Source organism: Pseudophryne corroboree, chromosome 3 (genome assembly GCF_028390025.1).
Source record: "Pseudophryne corroboree isolate aPseCor3 chromosome 3, aPseCor3.hap2, whole genome shotgun sequence".
NCBI classification, from domain to species: Eukaryota; Metazoa; Chordata; class Amphibia; order Anura; family Myobatrachidae; genus Pseudophryne; species Pseudophryne corroboree.
The window spans coordinates 367156935-367175262 of record NC_086446.1 but is presented as its reverse complement, the minus strand read 5'-3'; the positions used below and the strand labels follow the sequence as shown (position 1 = coordinate 367175262).

Sequence of the window (18328 nt, the reverse complement as noted above, 5' to 3'; positions counted from 1 at the left end):
ATATGTGATACTGGTCGGTATCTAATTGTATGTTCATTTATATTTTATATAAAATGGGAAAAAATACAAAATTTCCCAACTGTCCCGTTTCTCGGGCTCTATCCTGCTGTCCCACACGTAGCCTGCAGTGTCCAGCAGTGTGGGGTTGCTTAGCAGAGGTGAATAGATGCCGTGTGCATGCATACAGTGTCTATTCATGGGAGACAGAGGGGCTGGGGGCATAGCCAGCAGCTCACAGAGCACCGGGCATGCCCGCATAGTTACAAAACAAGGGAATGGCTTGTGATCGCAGCATTTGCCAGTAGGCCAAGCCCCTAGCCATGAGGCCACACCTCTTAATTTCGGGCATAGGCAACTGTCCATCTTCACTCCCGGAAAAAGGTGGGAGGTTTGCTACAGGTCCCAGCAAGACCATCATAGGCAATTTTAATGGCTTGGAGAACCACAAGTGCCAACATGCCTAGACATCCAGAGACTGGTAGAAACTACAATCCTCCTGTAATTAAAACACATTAAAAATATACACACACCATAGAAAAAGTATTTTATGAAAATAAAAATACCCTCATTAGGGCAATTCTCCGTGATGCACAGGACAGTAACACAAATTCAAACGACACACTTCTCAAAAAAAATAAGTTTTTAGTGGGTCTTAAGTTATAGGGTAAGGCATTACTACTAAGCAATTAACTTTTTATATACTGTAAGAATAATTTCTTAACAAACCAGTATAAAAGCAAAAAAAATAAAAAAAAAATTCAAGCATGTGATGCACGGGACTTTATGTCAATTTTTTGAGAATCGCCCATTTACCAATTGTGGGCCTGATTAAGGTGCAGTTATAGTTTACATATGTTAATGCAGCAGGAGGTGTCTGGCATAAATAGACACCTCCTGCATGCATATGTGATCCACTGCCGCATCCGAGGACACAGCATTGAATCACTCTGCGACACCATCGGCTGGCTCAGTAACCCTGAGGTTATGCAGAACGGCTGTCACAGCTCACTCGCTAAGGCCAGGAAATTGCAGTTGGTTTTGTGAAACAGAGCCCATCGCAACCCCTTCCCTGCCCCCAAATGGCTGTATACTGTCAATTACCTGACGCCAGCAGCCGCTCTGCGAGTTAGGACCCATACAGCACATGTGCAGTACAGGTCTTGCCCATGCACAGTGTACCGAACATCGGCACACTGTGTGATTTCCAGATTAGTGATTGGACCTCAATCAGGCCCTGCATGTGGTAGTTAGAGCTTGACTACAACAGGAAACAACTCAGATAACAAAGAGAATAGGCCAATAAGCATATTCACAAACTTGGGTGAGGATTGTAAGACTCAAACTATATGTGTATTTTTACATTTCATAATTTGCATTAAATGGTGAGCAATAGCCAGATTGGTAGTGAACCTTTGATGGGTAAATCCATCCCTGCAATTGGATGACCCTGAACCCGGAGGGCAGGGAGAAGGGAGAAAAGGGTGAGAGGATAAGGGGGAAGGTATGTATGTACATGCTACATAATACCATGCATAAAGCTGAGGCAACCTGAGGCACTCCACCCGTTGTTGACAAATAACTCCCAGCAGAGCCACAGGCTCCTCTTCCAGGTCAAAGATGCATTTAAGGAACTGTTACTACATTAAGGTTGAAAATAACTTCGACAGATGATTATAGCATCTAAAAATATATATATATTTTTCATTGTTTGTACTGGCCCAAATGATGTGAAAAAAAATCAGCAAAAATGGTCTGGCGCACATCTTTATCAAAAATACCCCTTTCAGACTGACAGTAGCCAGGTCACACCCGGGAATGTGTACACGGGTGCTTCCAGGTGCGACCCGGCTTGAGACCCCTTCAGACGTGCGGCCCGACCCGGCATATTGCCGGGTTGGTGACGTCACCGCTGACACTACCGGAGGCTGTGCTTGGAAATAATCATCTCCAAGCTTCGTCTCCTCCCATGCAGAGAACGGGTGCCGGGTCACCTTGACCCGGCATACCCGTTCACACTGCACCGCATTCCGGGACGATCCCGGATTCAACCCTGGTCGAGACCTGGGATGAAATGCTGGGATGCTCATCCTGGGATATTCTTACAGGACCCTTTCACACTGAGCAAATTCCCGGGTTGATACGTGTTCATGTGCAATAACCCAGGAAATTTTTGTCAGTCTGAAAGGGGTATAACTAGATCAGGAGCCCAAGGGAGGTAGAGTATATATGTGGTGGAAGGAAGGACTGATTAGTAATTTCATTTGTTTGATTCTAAAATGTTTAATTAATCATTGGGGGCTGCCAGTGGCGGTGGGTGTAAGACACGCCGGCTCCCGGAATCCAGAAATGTCTCAATTTTAATGTTTATCTGGTGTTGTCCAAGAGAAAGAAGAGACACATCAGGGTAAAAATGTATGTACCTTAATGTAACATCATAACAATCGCGATTTGCAATGCGGTAAAGAGGAATGGAGTGCATACCGCCTGTATGTACGGTTATCAAGTCATGTGCAGCCGCGTGGGGTTCTCAAATGACTGCTTTATAAGACCTTAAATAGGGGCGTTAGGGTAAATCTCTCAGATGAGGTGTGGAATTATCACTTCTGCTTTTCAGAAAAATGTGCTTACTGCACCTGGTATTCCCAGGAGGTCTCCCATCCATGTACTGACCAGGCCTGTCACTGAGTAGCTTCCAAGATCAGATGAGAATGGGCGTGTCCAGTAAAGTATGGCAGTCATTTGTATCTGGGATATATAGAGTACATTTCTGCTGTCCAAATGATTGTGCTCTAGTGACCCTGTTGCCTCAGTATCTCAAAGAATTGAGCTGGCACATTTTGGATGAGAGAATGCACAGAAAATCATTGGATAGTGAGAGTGTTTTACCTTTGGGACAGAACAAAGAAAAAGAGGGTCCTATGTTGTCACTTCTACTTTAACACTGTCACATGAATTAATAGAGGACAGTGGATGAAAGAGTGCCCCACAAAAAGACTCCTTTGGAAATGAAGAGGTCCTATTGCAGAATGTGTTTACCCTGACTGCATGGTTGGGTACAATGGCCCCAGGCGGGTGTGGTTCCTAAGACGTCCAGCATGCAATGTTAGATGAGTTGGGGCAATGAGGTACAATTTATTATTAAAAAAAAAAGAATTGCTCAGATGTCTACACCATATAAATACATGCAAAACAACATAATTTCTGGATGTTTGGTAGGGTAGGGGCTCCAAGCACATTTCACATTATATTAATGTCGGTATAATTCTTGAATCCTGCAATGGTAGATGTATTCAGTGTTTAAGATACCGCATGAATTCACCAGCATAGACCGATTCACATCATGGGCTACGATCAGGCACACTGACATGCGGGGGGATGCCTAGCACAGGGGTAGTCTGTCCCGCATGTCAGGTTCGCCTCCCCCCCCAGCAGAAGAAACAAAAGCATCGCACAGCGGCGATGCTTTTGCACTTCAGGAGTAGCTCCCGGCCAGCGTAGCTTTTGCGTGCTGTCCAGGAGCTACTTGTCGCTGCCCGGGTCACAGAGGCTGCGTGTGACATCACGCAGCTGCTGCAGCCCGCCCCCGCATGGTCCGGCCACGCCTGTGTTGGCCAGACTGCACCCACAAAACGGCAGCCAAACACCGCCGTGCCGCCCCCTTCCGCCCATCGACCGCCTCTGCCTGTCAATCAGGCAGAGGCGATCACTAGGCTGTCAGCCATGCACCGGCGCACTGCAGCGCCGGCGCACTTCTGACCTGAGTGCTGCGATGAACGGCAGCGTGCGATTAGGTCAGAATGACCCCCTATGTTTCAAACAATGCTGTCAAATGAATATGTGGCTCAAATGAGTTAACATTCAAAACAATTCTCAAATGCATATGGGATGCAATTTAGTCAAAGAATAGTATTAGGACAATGCTTAACTGTCAATGTTACACAGGTACACGTCCCTTTTGTAGTAAGAAAATATTTCCCCTTTTACATTTTCCAGGACCACTACAAGTGGTTCAGGGACAGGATAGGTTTGGGTGGTCTTTAAACAGTGAAGAAAAGCCCATTGGTCACTAAGCTTAGCCCACCCAAGCCTAACCTGTCCCTGTACCATTTGTGTCACATTAGAAAAAGCAGTGTTTAATTATAGAGGAGTATCAGACTGTCCTGTCCGTTGACCACTTGTAGTGGTTCAGGTAAATGTAAAAGCCGGGCCTATTTAACACAAATGAAGTGTCTTTCCACATGGAGTATCTTTCCACTTAAGTTTTTGGGGTGTGGTATGCGGTATCCCAGCATCGTAATGCCGGCGGTGGGGGGAGCGTAACAAGCCCCTTGCTGGCTCGCCACGCTGCAGACTCGGTTGCCACGGGTTCTATTCCCACTCTATGGGTATCGTGGACACCCACGAGTAGGAATAGTCCCTGTTAGTCGCCATGCCAACCGTCGGGATTGTGAGAAGGCGGGATGTAGGGGGAGTTTATGTGACTGTCGGTCTCCTGACTGCCGGTCACATAACTACATCCCAGTTTGTGTGGCTGCACAGAAGTGGGAGAAGGCGCTGTCTGTAGAATCTCATCCTCAAACATACCTGAAGAGGAACGTGCATTCCTCTAATGTAGTGCACTAGAAAAAATATTGTTTCTTGATTTTTAAATACAATTTTCATGAATTACCCAAAAATGAAAGCTCTTATAGTATGTGATCCCATCATGATCCTAAAATAAAACTTGGGGGATTTATTACCAACATTATGAACAATTTTTCAGATTTTTTTTTTCAAAAATGTTAAATATTGGCTTTTTGAGAAAATCAAAAAGGAGATTTATGGTAGACTTACCATGGTTAAATCTCTTTCTGCGAGGTACACTGGATTCCACAGGGAATACATTGGGGTGTAGAGTTGCATCTTAATCTGAGGCACCAACAGGCTAAAGCTTTGACTGTTCCCAGGATGCAAAGCACCGCCTCCTCTATAACCCCGCCCTGTGGAAACCAGTGTACCTCGCAGAAAGAGATTTAAACATGGTAAGTCTACCATAAATCTCCTTTTCTGCAGCAGGTTACACTGGGATTCCACAGGGAATACATCGGGGATGTCCTAAAGCAGTTCCTTATGGGAGGGGACGCACCGTAGCGGGCACAAGAACCCGGCGTCCAAAGGAAGCATCCTGGGAGGCGGAAGTATCAAAGGCATAGAACCTAATGAATATGTTCACTGAGGACCACGTAGACGCCTTGCACAATTGTTCAGCGGACGCGCCACGGCGGGCTGCCCAAGAAGGTCCAACAGACCGAGTAGAATGGGCTTTGATAGCAGCAGGAGCTGGGAGTCCAGCCTGCGCATAGGCTTGTGCAATCACCATTCTAGTCCATCTGGCCAAGGTTTGCTTAGTCGCAGGCCAGCCACTTTTGTGAAAACCAAAAAGTACAAACAGGGTATCTGACCTCCTGATAGAGGCAGTCCTCTCCACGTAGATACGGAAAGCCCGTACCACATCCAAAGACCATTCTTTGGAAGACAAACCAGAAGAGATAAAAGCCAGAACCAAAATCTCTTGGTTAAGATGGAAAAAAGATGCCACTTTTGGGAGATAATCGGGGCAAGTTCGAAGAACTGCACGACCACGGTGAAAAATAAAAAAGGGTGGACGACAGGACAAAGCGCCTAAGTCCGACACCCTCCTAGCAGAGGCAATAGCCAGCAGAAACACGACCTTAAGCGTAAGGCATTTAAGGTCCACAGACTCAAGAAGTTCAAATGGAGACTCTTGTAGGGCATTTAAGACAACAGACAGATCCCATGGAGCCACATGAGGGACATAGGGAGGCTGAATCCATAAAACACCCTGAGTGAAAGTACTGTATGAACGTCAGGAATAGACGCAATTTTTCTCTGAAACCACACCGACAAGGCAGATATATGAACCTTGATGGAGGCTGTTAGGTGCCACGGTCCGCGGCGCCGCTCGGTCTGCATCCGAGCGACGCTCACGGCCGCTGCACCTCCCTCCCCGCCCGCCCGGCGCCTAGCGACGCCAGGACGCCGTGCATACTGTAGCCGCCGGGTCCCTAGCAACGCTAGGACGCCGGGCGTCCTCAGCCGCTGGGTCCATAGCAACGGGTACGCCATTGGCGGACCGCGTTCCCCGTTGCCAGATAGGATTGATTAGTTGCTCGTGCAGCAGGGCAGCTGCATGGCAACTAGTAATTAGGGTCTGGTCTTGCTGGCCCTCCTGTCATTGGCCAGCAGGGTCTTTTTATGGGAGCCAGCACACTGCAGCCTCGCCGGTGATAGCTTCCTGTATGCTGTTCCTGCCTTGCAACGTCTGTTCCTGGTCAGCTGTATCTGGTCGATCCTGCTCCCTGTGCTCCTGAGTCCTGGAGTTCTGAAGCCGGTCCTGGGAATCCTTCCTGTCCAAGTGAACCTGTTGCAGTCATCTGGGGGTTCTCGCTTGTTGGGATTCTCTCCCGGTTTCGTGAGTAGCGGCTTCTGCCGCGTGTTGCGGCCTAGGCCGCTTGGTCCTTGTGTTTATTTTGCATTGGTGGTTTTTGCGGAGGTTTCCGCTTTTCACTGTCCTCCCCGGAACTCGGCGGTGCCGTGTGGGGGAGTGGACAGTGGTATCTTTTGTTGTTCTTTTCCTTTGGCGGCGTGCCGCACATATATTTAGTTTTAGGGTAGTTAGTAGCCCCTAGCTTTCTGTTGCTTTAGTTAGAGGTCCCCTTGTTATTATCCTGTCTCGGTTCACGCCTTGTCTCACTTTAAGACCTGAGGGCATCGGAGTTGGGCAGACCTAATCCGCCCTTCAAACGCGGCTGCCGTGGGCCCAAGAAACCATAGTCACTCAGGCGTGAACTGACCACACGGGTAAAACAATGGAGGTAGGGTGCTAGGGGCTATTCCTGTACCATCCCTTATTTCAGCGTCACGTCCTGGTGCTCTGGACTCACTACGCAACATCTCTCTAGTTCTGAGCATCAGGAGCGTAACATTATCACCGGCCACAAAAAAAAAAAAAAAAAGAATAATATAAAGAGTTATTTGTTTTTGGTGGGCCTTGACATTCGGCCTCATGAATCCGGCAGTATTAGGACCGAATCCAAGCCAGCTTTTGGCCAACCAGATTCAGGAACTAACTCAGATGGTTCAGGATCTTACTCTTCGGGTGAGATCGCAGGAAGATCTTTTGCGAGCCTCCCCGAGTATGATTCCAGAACCAAAGATGCACCTTCCTGACCGTTTTTCAGGTAACCGAAAGGATTTTTTTAATTTCAAGGAAGCTTGTAAGCTTTATCTTCGTTTAAGGCCCCGATCCTCTGGTACTGAGTCTCAACGGGTCGGGATTGTGATGTCTTTGCTACAAGGCGATCCGCAAACCTGGGCTTTTGGGCTAAAAACAAAAACACACCAATAACAGCGCTGATTTAAAACATATGTGTGCTTTTTATTTTACACGATTAAAAACAATGAAAAATCACATTTAAATGACTAAATCCTAGGTACCGGTTAATCCTGCAAAGCATGACATAATAAGCACAATTGACACAGTGCAGTTCAGAGCCTTTATAATGGTATTAAGTCTGTGAATTAATTTGATCAGGTCAATGAGTATTAGCACTCTCTAACGTAGCAGTCTCTTTCAAAGCAGTGGTTAATTTGATGGTAGAAGCTGATCAGTTAGTAGCAGCAAATGAAGCAGTGTTAGCAGTTCCCACTATGACAAGCTTGTCAATTAGTTGCAAGAAGTATTCAAAGCAATAGTGGTAGATTAGTGCATGCTTTAAATTGAACTGTCAGATTTAGAGAAAGAGTCCATATGACTGGTAAATACAACCTGCTTTAATGGTTCAGACTTAACCCTTTGTGGTCCAATAGTTGGTGTCTCCCGACTCCTGGTGCTTTTAATAACCGTTTTCATGGGTCTTATCCGGAGTATCCCAACAATGGTCCAGGCATGAGCAGGTGAAAAGGCTTAAGCATCCGGTACCGGACAACTGGTGAAGACTCTTACGCGTTTCTCCGCCTGTCACTTAATCAGCGGCTTCTCTGAGGAAGCCGCTGATTAAGTGACAGGCGGAGAAACGCGTAAGAGTCTTCACCAGTTGTCCGGTACCGGATGCTTAAGCCTTTTCACCTGCTCATGCCTGGACCATTGTTGGGATACTCCGGATAAGACCCATGAAAACGGTTATTAAAAGCACCAGGAGTCGGGAGACACCAACTATTGGACCACAAAGGGTTAAGTCTGAACCCTTAAAGCAGGTTGTATTTACCAGTCATATGGACTCTTTCTCTAAATCTGACAGTTCAATTTAAAGCATGCACTAATCTACCACTATTGCTTTGAATACTTCTTGCAACTAATTGACAAGCTTGTCATAGTGGGAACTGCTAACACTGCTTCATTTGCTGCTACTAACTGATCAGCTTCTACCATCAAATTAACCACTGCTTTGAAAGAGACTGCTACGTTAGAGAGTGCTAATACTCATTGACCTGATCAAATTAATTCACAGACTTAATACCATTATAAAGGCTCTGAACTGCACTGTGTCAATTGTGCTTATTATGTCATGCTTTGCAGGATTAACCGGTACCTAGGATTTAGTCATTTAAATGTGATTTTTCATTGTTTTTAATCATGTAAAATAAAAAGCACACATATGTTTTAAATCAGCGCTGTTAATGGTGTGTTTTTGTTTTTTGCAATTTTGGAGGGTAGAGTACTCTCCCTCTTTTTAACAGCTGCGATTGAAACAGAGTGTTCTTTTATTAAAAATTCATGCACACACATTCTATTTAGCTGTTAGCGCCAAGCTGTTTGTTTGTTTGTGTTTTGGGCTAAAAGCCGATGATGTTGCCATGCTTTCTGTAGATGCCTTTTTTAAGTCTCTAGGCCTCCTGTACGATGACCCTGATAGAGAAGCTTTGGCTGAGAGCCACCTGCGTGCACTTAAGCAAGGGAAAAATCCAGCAGAGGCGTATTGTACCGAGTTTCGCCGTTGGTCGAACGACTGTGGCTGGAATGACCCGGCCCTGCGCAGTCAGTTTCGCCTCGGTTTGTCTGAAGTTATTAAAGACAGTCTCCTTCAGTACCCCGCTCCAGAGACTTTAGACAAACTCATGGAGCTTGCTATTAAAATTGATCGTCGTCTCCGGGAGCGGAGGGCTGAAAGAGGAGCTAGTTTCAGGCCTAGTCCATGTGTGTATACTTTCCCGGAGGACGTCGAGGAGCCCATGCAAATGGGTCTCTCCCGGCTGTCCCCAGAGGAAAGAACCAGAAGGCTAAATTCTGGTCTTTGCTTGTATTGTGGTGGCAAGGGACATATCGCACGTAATTGCCCGAATAAGCAGGGAAACGCTCTGACCAAGTGAATTGTGAGGGGGTTCACTTGGGTCTGCAATTGATCTCCTCTACTGATTCCTTATTAGTTCCTGTAAAAATTTCCTTTGGTAGTCTCAGTTCGTTGGTGTCGGCCTTCGTCGACAGTGGAGCTGCGGGAAATTTCATGGATCTTGGTTGGGCTCAGGCTTTGGGCGTTCCACAGATACCTTTGGATAAACGTATCACCATGCACGGCTTGGATGTTGGTCCGCTTTCTAATGGGGTAATCACTCACCGCACACCTCCAGTACAACTGACAGTGGGGGCCCGACATTCGGAGAAAATCGAATTTTACCTTACCCATTGTCCGGCTGTCCCCGTAGTTTTGGGTCACCCCTGGCTTGCCTTTCATAATCCCACCATAGATTGGCAGTCTGGGGAGATTTCCCGATGGGGTCCCTTTTGTATTAAGGAATGTATTTCCCGTCCAGTCCGGGTTGCGGCAGTCACCCCAGAACTTATTCCTTTGGAATATCAGGACTTTGCCGATGTTTTCTCCAAGGGTAATGCGGATATTCTGCCTCCTCATCGGTCCTATGACTGCGCTATTGACTTAGTTCCCGGTGCCTCTTTGCCTAAAGGGAGGCTATATGCACTGTCTGGGCCGGAAACTACGGCAATGAATGATTATGTACAGGAGAGCCTTAAAAAAGGCTTCATTAGGCCCTCGAAATCTCCATTGAGTGCAGGGTTCTTTTTTGTTGAGAAAAAAGATGGGTCGCTCAGACCATGTATTGATTATCGGGCTCTGAATAAAATTTCTGTTAAAAACACCTACCCCTTGCCACTGATTTCAGTACTATTTGATCAGCTCCGGACTGCCGTTATCTTTTCCAAGATCGATCTTAGAGGGGCTTACAATCTCATCCGAATAAAATCTGGGGATGAGTGGAAGACGGCTTTCAGCACACAGTCGGGACATTATGAATACCTGGTGATGCCGTTTGGGCTGTCTAATGCTCCTGCTGTATTTCAAGATCTCATTAACGACGTCCTTCGCGACTTTCTAGGAAAGTTCGTAGTCGTTTATTTAGACGACATTTTGATTTACTCTGAGTCTTTTGAACAACGTATTACCCATGTGCGACTGATCCTTCAGAAGTTACGGGACAATCATTTATACGCCAAACTGGAGAAATGTGATTTCCACATCACAGAAGTGTCCTTCCTGGGGTATAATATTTCTCCTAAGGGGTTTTTCATGGAACCAAAAAACTCCAGGCCATCCTAAATTGGGCACAACCCACGAACTTAAAAGCAATTCAGCGCTTTTTAGGGTTTGCAAATTACTATAGGCGTTTTATTCATACCTTCTCAGATTTGGTTGCTCCTATTGTGGCATTGACTAAAAAAGGAGCGGATCCTTCCAATTGGTCGCCTGAAGCCAAGTCTGCCTTCCTTGCCTTAAAGCAGGCCTTTGTCTCAGCCCCAGTACTCAGACACCCTAACCCGGATCTCCCCTTTATTGTCGAGGTAGATGACCACAGAGGTTGGAGTGGGGGCTATCCTTTCTCAGGAAGACCCGGAGTCTCAGGAATTACACCCATGTGCCTACATGTCCAGAAAATTCTCCTCCGCAGAATCCAACTATGATGTTGGTAATCGAGAATTGTTGGCAGTTAAATAGGCTTTCGAGGAGTGGAGGCACTGGCTGGAAGGAGCAAGGCATACCATTACGGTGTTTACTGACCACAAGAACCTGCAGTATATTGAGTCAGCTAAACGGCTTAATGCTCGACAGGCACGTTGGGCGCTGTTTTTTACTCGTTTCAGGTTTATTATCACCTTCAGGCCCGGTTCCAAGAATACAAAAGCCGATGCCCTGTCACGTTGTTTTCTTCCGGTTCACAATAACCGCCCGGCTACTACCCCCATAGTCCCATCGTCTGTCATCCGGGCTGGCCTCACACAGGATTTATTTACACAGCTAGTCCAGCTTCAGCAGCAGGCTCCCAAAGTCACTCCTGCAGATCGTCTCTTCGTCCCTGAATTTCTGAGAGGCACTGTTCTAGCTGAGTTTCATGATAATAAGGTTTCTGGTCATCCGGGTATCACTAAGACCTTGGAGTTAATCTCTCGCTCAGTGTGGTGGCCTAATCTTTCTAAAGATGTAAGGGAATTTGTCCGTTCCTGTCAGGTTTGTGCTCAGTACAAGGTATCTCGATCGTTGCCGGTCGGGCAACTCATGCCTCTAGCCGTTCCTCTCAGGCCATGGTCACATATATCCATGGATTTCGTGGTGTACCTTCCTCTTTCAGCTGGATTTCGAGTCATCTGGGTGGTAGTAGACCGTTTTAGTAAGATGGCCCACTTCATTGCTCTCCCCCGATTACCCTCTGCTCAAGGGTTGGCAGTTTTGTTTCTCCGCCATGTGTTCAGGCTCCATGGTTTACCCAGGGATATTGTCTCTGATCGGGGACCGCAATTCATCGCCCATTTCTGGAAACGTTTTTGTGCCTCATTAAATATGAAACTCTCTTTAACATCTGGGTACCACCCACAGTCTAACGGACAAACTGAACGTGTTAATCAGTCGTTAAAACAGTATTTACGGCTATATTCAGCCAAACTTCAGAATGATTGGTCTGAATTTCTTCCTTTGGCCGAGTTTGCCTATAATAACTCTTGTCATTCTTCCACCAAGGAGTCCCCATTCTTTTCGGTCTTGGGCTTTCATCCTAGAGCCAATTCTTTTTATCCTCATTTTCCAGTCTCCTCGTTGACCTTAACTTCCCGTCTCAGAATGATTTGGAAAAAGGTGCACCTTGCCCTTAAGAAGGCTGCCTTCCGAGAAAAAAAAATTTCTGATAGGTTCCGACGCCCATGCACTTTTAAGGTGGGAGATAGGGTGTGGTTGTCAACCCGCAACATCAGGCTCCGACAACCCTCGGCTAGATTGGGACCCAAATTTATTGGACCGTTCCTTATCGTTAGGAAGGTCAACCCAGTTGCTTTTCGGCTACGCTTGCCTAAATCACTCAAAATTGGCAATACTTTTCACTGTTCCCTTCTGAAGCAGTATTTTTCTTCCAGGAGATTCCCTAGGAAGACTTCCCAGGGTAGACCTCCGGTGGATGTTCAGGGGCAACAAGAGTTCTTGGTGGAGAAGGTTTTAGATTCCAAAGTTTCTCGGGGCCGGCTTTATTTTTTGGTTCACTGGAAAGGCTATGGCCCAGAAGAAAGGTCTTGGGTCCTGGATAACAATTTACATGCCCCTAAACTTAAGAGATTATTCTTTCATGAATTTCCTCAGAAACCCGGCTTTAGGGGTTCTTTAACCCCTCCTCAAAGGGGATGTACTGTTAGGTGCCACGGTCCGCTGCGCCGCTCGGTCTGCTTCCGAGCAACGCTCACGGCCGCCGCACCTTCCTCCCTGCCCGCCCGGCGCCTAGCGACGCCAGGACGCCGTGCGTACTGTAGCCGCCGGGTCCCTGGCAACACTAGGACGCCGGGCGTCCTCAGCCGCTGGGTCCATAGCAACGGGGACGCCATTGGCGAACCGCGTTCCCCGTTGCCAGATAGGATTGATTAGTTGCTCGTGCAGCAGGGCAGCTGCACGGCAACTAGTAATTAGGGTCTGGGGGGCTGGTCTTGCTGGCCCTCCTGTCATTGGCCAGCAGGGTCTTTTTATGGGAGCCAGCACACTGCAGCCTCGCCGGTGATAGCTTCCTGTATGCTGTTCCTGCCTTGCAACGTCTGTTCCTGGTCAGCTGTATCTGGTCGATCCTTCTCCCTGTGCTTCTGAGTCCTGGAGTTCTGAAGTCGGTCCTGGGAATCCTTCCTGTCCAAGTGAACCTGTTGCAGTCATCTGTGGGTTCTCGCTTGTTGGGATTCTCTCCCGGTTTCGTGAGTAGCGGCTTCTGCCGCGTGTTGCGGCCTAGGCCGCTTGGTCCTTGTGTTTATTTTGCATTGGTGGTTTTTGCGGAGGTTTCCGCTTTTCACTGTCCTCTCCGGAACTCGGCCGTGCCGTGTGGGGGGAGTGGTCAGTGGTATCTTTTGTTGTTCTTTACCTTTGGCGGCGTGCCGCACATATATTTAGTTTTAGGGTAGTTAGTAGCCCCTAGCTTTCTGTTGCTTTAGTTAGAGGTCCCCTTGTTATTATCCTGTCTCGGTTCACGCCTTGTCTCACTTCAAGACCTGGGGGCATCGGAGTTGGGCAGACCTAATCCGCCCTTCAAACGCGGCTGCCGTGGGCCCAAGAAACCATAGTCACTCAGGTGTGAACTGACCACACGGGTAAAACAATGGAGGTAGGGTGCTAGGGGCTATTCCCGTACCATCCCTTATTTCAGCGTCACGTCCTGGTGCTCTGGACTCACTAGGCAACATCTCTCTAGTTCTGAGAATCAGGAACGTAACAGAGGCCAGACGAAGGCCTAAATCTAGGCCTTGTTGCAGAAAAGCCAAAAGCCTGGAAGTTCTGAAAGAATAGGCATCATAATTCTTAGCAGCATACCATGTGAAGTAAGAGTTCCAGACCCTGTAATAAATCCATGCGAAGCCGGTTTGCGGGCCTTCAACATAGTTTGAATAACCGACTCAGAGAATCCCTTGGCCCTCAGGAGTGAAGCTTCAAAAGCCACGCCGTCAAAGCCAGTCTGGCCAGGTCCGGAGAGACACAAGGGCCCTGAACAAGGAGGTCTGGGCGTTGAGGAAGTAGAAGAGGATGCTCTATCGATAGATCCTGCAGGTCTGAGAACCAATGTCGTCTGGGCCACGCTGGAGCGACTAGAAGTAGTATTCCTCTTTCTTGCTTGAACTTCCGTAGTACCCTGGGCAGAAGTGACACTGGAGAGAACACGTATGGCAGCCGAAAGTTTAATGGAATTGCCAGTGCGTCCATGAACGCTACTTGAGGATCCCGTGTCCTTGATTCGAAGCCCAGAACCTTGTGATTGTGTCAAGATGCCATCAGGTCTACATCTGAAAGGCCCCACTTGTCCACTAGGAGTTGAAAGACTTCCGGATGAAGACTCCACTATCCGGCGTGTACGTCCTGGCGACTGAGGAAATCCACTTCCCAGATGAGGACTCCGGGAATGAACACTGCCGATATTGCTGGCAGATGGCGTTCCGCCCAACAGAGGATTTTTGATCCATCCATCATTGCCATGCGGCTTCTAGTGATCGCTTTGATGATCTATGTACGCCACCGTGGTGGCGTTGTCTGATTGTACCTGAACAGGCCCGTTCTGTACTAGAGGCAGGGCCAGTGTCAATGCATTGAACACTGCCCGCAATTCCAGAATGTTTATCGGGAGGAAAGATTCCTCCCTGGTCCACCGACCCTGGAGAGAGTGTTGCTCCAACACCGCGCCCCAACCCCGCAGACTGGCATCCGTTGTCAGGAGGACCCAGTTGGAGATCCAGAAGGGATGGCCCCTGCTCAACTGTTGGTCCTGTAGCCACCAGCTCAGTGATAGACGAACCTCCGGAGTCCAGGAGATCATTTGAGACCTGATCCGATGAGGCAGGCCATCCCACTTGAAAAGGATTAATTGCTGCAGAGGGCGGGAATGAAATTGAGCGTACTCTACCATGTCGAAAGTCGACACCATGAGGCTTAATACTTGCATCGTCGAGAGTATCGACACTCTTGGGCGAGAAAGGAAGTATCTGATCCTGTTGTGAAGTTTCAGGACTTTCTCTGGAGACAAAAACAATCGTTGGCTGTGTGTGTCCAGCAGTGCCCCCAGGTGCACCATGCTCCGAGCAGGGACCAGCGAGGACTTTCTCCAGTTGATGGGCCAACCGTGAGCTTGTAGGAATTGGACCGTCAGTTCCAGATGACTGAGGAGAACCTCTTGGGAGTTTGCCAGGATCAGCAAGTCGTCCAGATACCGCAGGATCCTGATTCCCTGATGGCGGAGAAAGGCTGTCATCACGGCCATGACCTTGGTGAAGATCCGAGGGGCCGTGGCCAATCTGAGTGGCAGTGCCTGGAATTGATAATGTAGGTTGCCAACAGCAAACCACAGATATTGCTGATGTGACATGGCAATAGGTATGTGCAGGTAAGCATCCTGTATGTCCAGGGATACCATATAGTCTTCGGGTTCCATGGCCAGCACAATAGAGCGCAGAGTTTCCATAGGAATTTGGATACTCTCACAAGTTTGTTCAATGATTTAAGGTTGAGTATAGGCCGGAAGGACCCATTTGGCTTCGGAACTAGAAACAGGGTTGAATAGTACCCCCTGCCTCTCTGAGACAGAGGTACCGGCACTACCACTCCTGTGTCCAGGAGGGATTGTACAACCAAGTGTAGAGCTTGCACTTTTAACGGATCCGAAGGGATAACTGTTGTGCAGAACTGGCGAGGGGGACGTCTCTTGAAAGAGATTGCGTACCCGTGAGAGACAACTTCCCGCACCCAGGCATCCGAAGTGGTCTTTAACCAGGCCTGGGCGAACTGCAGAAGTCCGCCTCCCTGGCCTGGGGTCCCCCAGGGTGAGGCCCGCCCCGTCATGCAGCAGGCTTGCCTTGTGTTATGATTCCAGCACTCTGGTCAGAGGAGATCTTATGGCAAGGACCGGAGCACTGGAACGGAATGCTGGGGAAGGGAGCAGGACAGGAAAATAGCCCCTGGCGCCCTAACTCTGTTGTCTCACCCGTGTTGTCAGAAATCCCCTGCGAGACTATGGTTTCTTGAGCCCTTGGCAGCCGCGTTTGAAGGGCGGATTATGTCTGCCCAACTTCGATGCCCCCCGGTCTTAATGAGAGACAAAGGGAAACCCGAGACAGGGTGATAACAAGAGGCCCTCTAACTAAACAACCAGGCCAGGGGCTAAGCAAACTCAAAACTATAATATGTGCGGAGAAACCGCCAGGGAAAAGGACAACCAAAATATCCACTTGTCCAATTCTCCTACCCGGCACCGCCGAGTACCAGAGAGGACTTGTGGAAGCGGAACCCTCCGCAAATGCTCCAAACACAAAATATAAAAGGTAAAGCGGCTGAGCCGCAACACACGGCAGAGCCGCAACTCACGAACACCACAGGATATAAAACGGTGATCAGTCAGGACTCCAGGGAACCAAACGACCTCTTGGGATGAGATGACAACTCCCGAATACCGGACTTCTGAGGACTGGAATGACCGGATACAGCAGGACTGGAAACAGACTCTCAGCAAACAAAGGCAGCATGCAGGAAGCTATTACCGGCGTCTGTGAGAAGCCCTGGGAGTGTATTTAACAAGGAGTCCTAAAATCAGCTGCTAAAGGCTGATTAGAATAAATGCCGTGCAGCTGCCTTGCTGCACGGCCAGAGAGCAGGTGAATATCTTAATTCCCTAAAGCCTAGCAACGGGGAACGCGGTCCGCCAGTGGCGTCCCCGTTGCTAGGGTCCGTGCGGCTCAGCGCGCCCGGCGTCTAGCGTTGCTAGGGAGCCGGCGGCTGTACGTGCACGGCGTCTCTAGTTGCTAGGCGCCGGGCCGCGCAGACCATCAAGCGGACCCCGGCGCCTAACAGTACCCCCTCCTTGAGGAGGGGTCAAGGAACCCCTAAAGCCAGGTTTCTGAGGAAATTCCCGAAAAAATGCCCTCTTGAGCCTCGGGGCATGAAGATCCTTATCCAGGACCCAAGACCTTTCCTCCGGACCATAGCCTTTCCAGTGAACCAGAAAATACAGCCGATCCCGGGACAATTTGGAATCGAGAACCTTCTCTACCAAGAACTCCTGTTGTCCCTGTACATCCACTGGAGATCTACCCTGAGAGATCTTCCGAGGAAATCTACTGGAAGAAACCTATTGTTTCAACAGGGAACAATGAAACGTATTTCCAATCCTGAGAGATCTTGGTAAACGTAACCGAAAGGCAACTGGGTTGACTCTTTTAATAATAAGAAATGGCCCAATAAATTTGGGTCCCAGTCTAGCCGAGGATTGTCGAAGCCTGATGTTGCGAGTCGACAACCACACCCTATCTCCCACCTTAAAAGTGCAAGGACGTCGGAGCCTGTCAGAAAATTTCTTCTCTCGAAAGGCCGCTTTTCTGAGAGCAAGGTGCACCTTTTTCCAAATGGCTCTGAGATGGGAGGTTAAGGTAAGCGAGGAGACTGAGGAATGATGAAAAAAAGAATTAGCTCTGGGGTGAAAACCAAAAACTGAAAAGAATGGAGACTCTTTAGTGGAGGAATGACAAGAATTATTGTAAGCAAATTCAGCCAACGGAAGAAACTCGGACCAATCATTCTGGAGTTTGGCTGAATACAAGCGCAAATATTGTTTCAATGATTGGTTAACTCGTTCGGTTTGCCCGTTGGATTGTGGGTGGTAACCGGATGTTAACGACAATTTCATCTTCAATGAGGCACAAAAACATTTCCAGAATTGTGCGATGAATTGTGGACCCCGATCAGAAACAATATCAGTAGGCAACCCATGAAGCCTGAATACATGGCGGAGAAACAAAACTGCCAACCCTTGGGCAGAAGGCAATCGGGGAAGAGCAATAAAATGAGCCATTTTACTAAAACGGTCCACTACCACCCATATGACTCGGAATCCGGCTGAAAGGGGAAGGTCAACCACAAAATCCATGGAAATATGAGACCACGGCCTGAGAGGAACATTTAAGGGCATAAGTTGCCCGATGGGCAAGGAACGGGGAACCTTATGCTGTGCACAAACCTGACATGAATAAACAAATTCCTTGACGTCTTTAGAAAGACCAGGCCACCATACTGAGCGAGAGACTAACTCCAATGTCTTAGAGACTCCTGGATGCCCTGAAACTTTGTTATCATGGAATTCCGTTAAAACAGTAGCTCTCAAAAACTCAGGGACGTAAAGACGACCAGCAGGAGTAATTCTAGGAGCTTGGTGTTGAAGCTGTTTTAACTGGGTAAATAAATCTTGTGTGAGGCCCGCCCAGATGACCGAAGATGGAAGTATGGGGGTAACAGGATTGTTATTGTGAACCGGAAGAAAGCTACGTGACAGG

General features: G+C 48.2%; 1 pseudogene; it reads right to left on the bottom strand.

Annotated features, from left to right (window-relative positions):
- Positions 1-2621: 2621 nt before the first annotated feature.
- On the bottom strand, positions 2622-2740 carry LOC134897731 (5S ribosomal RNA; annotated as a pseudogene).
- Positions 2741-18328: the final 15588 nt, after the last annotated feature.